Source organism: Orycteropus afer, unplaced genomic scaffold (genome assembly GCF_000298275.1).
Source record: "Orycteropus afer afer isolate SDZICR_OR568_19922 unplaced genomic scaffold, OryAfe1.0 scaffold00167, whole genome shotgun sequence".
NCBI classification, from domain to species: Eukaryota; Metazoa; Chordata; class Mammalia; order Tubulidentata; family Orycteropodidae; genus Orycteropus; species Orycteropus afer.
Genome location: NW_006921754.1, coordinates 1,131,733 through 1,133,596, shown reverse-complemented (window position 1 = coordinate 1,133,596; position 1,864 = coordinate 1,131,733). Strand labels below are relative to the sequence as shown.

General features: G+C 40.3%; 1 protein-coding gene across 1 annotated transcript in view; it reads right to left on the bottom strand.

Moving 5' to 3' along the window:
- RNF217 (ring finger protein 217) overlaps positions 1-1,864 on the bottom strand; it is a 162,671-nt gene that overhangs the window by 61,240 nt on the left and 99,567 nt on the right. The gene's annotated exons all lie outside the window — the stretch shown is intronic.

Below are 1,864 nucleotides of genomic sequence, written 5' to 3'. Positions count from 1 at the left end.
TTTCCAACTTCCACATTCCAATCACCTGTAATAATCAATACATCTTGATTGCATGTTTGGTCAATTTCATACCACAGAAGTTGGTAAAAAATCTTCAGTTTCCTTATCTTTGGCTGTGGTTAGTGTATAAATTTCAATCACAGTATTATTAACTTGTCTTCTTTGTAGATGTATGAATATTATCCTATCACTGACAGCACTGTACTTCAAGATAGATCTTGAAACATTTTTTGTGATGATGAATGCCATGCCATTCCTGTTCAATTTGTCATTTCTGGAATAGTAGATCATATGGTTGTCTGATTCAAAATGGCCAAGACCAATCCATTTCAGCTCACTAATGCCTAGGACATCTATCTTTATATGTTCCATTTCATTTTTGACAACTTCCAATTTTCCTAGATTCATACTTCACACATTCTATGTTCCAATTATTAATGGATGTTTGCAGCTGTTCCTTCGCTTTTTGAGTTGTGCCAAATCAGCAAATGGAGGTCCTGAAAGCTTTACTCCATCCATGTCATGAAGGTCAACTCTACTCTGAGGAGGCAGCTCTTCCCCAGTTGTATTTTGAGTGCCTTCTGACCTGAGGGGTTCATCTTCCTGTACTATATTGGAAAATGTTTCAGCGCTATTCATAAAGTTTTCCAGTAACATACCAGATAACATTTCACTCCCATTTATAAGGTTTTCACTGACCAATTCTTTGAGAAGTAGATGGCCCCTTCGTTCTTCCAAGTATGTCTTACTGGAAGCTCTGCTGAAACCTGTCCACCATGGGTGATCCTGTTGGTCACTTCTTACTTGCCCTTTAACGTTATGCAAATTATCCCTCACTTAAACCAACTCCTATCAAAAACCTAGTGCCTAAGCCACTCCTTGTAAGGAAGGTTGGGCAATCCTACTTCCGTAGTGATACTGCCGCGGAAACCCAAGGAGGGATCACTATGAGTCAGGGTTGACTCGACGGCACATAACAACAACAACAACCAAAAACCCACAGCCATTGAGAGATTCCGACTCATAGTGACCCCCATTAGGTGTCTAAGGCTGTAAATCTTTACAGAAGTAGATTGCCTCATCTTTCTACAGAGCAGCTTGTGGGTTTGAACTTCCAACCTTCTGGTTAGCAGCCAAATGCCTTACCCAGTATGCCCCCAGACTCACAACAATTGTTCATCACATTCACCTTCACTTGCTGCATGTATAGCTTCTAAATCACTGAAAAGACATTGAGACTTTTCTTGTACTAAAGTAAAGCTAAATATGAACCCAAGAGTATTCTGAGGTGGGCCTGGGGCACCGGTGTTTCTTAAAAGTTCTCCAGGTGATTGTATTGCACAGCAAGGGTGGTGAATTAACCACTTACTTCCACAGTTGTTGCCCTGCTTTCCCTGCCTTCTGTCTTGTCCTCCTGTTAGATCCTCTCGAATGCCTAAAGAACTCAATTCAAACTTGTGAGCATAGTGTAAAAGACTCACCATGACCTGATCTTATCTACCTGAACATCTCTCTTCTCTCCTCCCTCCCCACCTGTTTACAACATGCCATGACCTCAGCTTCTGAGCCTGCACACTTACTCATCTCTTGCTCAGAAATGCTCTTCATTATTTATCTGCTTGGAGAGCTGCACCTTCTCTCTAAGGTTTCCAGATACCCTTTTTCCTAATCCTCTTCCAGCATTATGAAAGCACCCCATTTGTATTATTATTTTTTGACTAATAATATTTATCCCTATTTCATAAGATGTCTCTCACCTTCATTAGGCTTTTTAAGAGTAAAGATTATGCCATATTTGCCTCTGTATTCCCCAAACTAAGCACACTGCCTAACATATATATACTGGCATTTTATATTTGCTGGA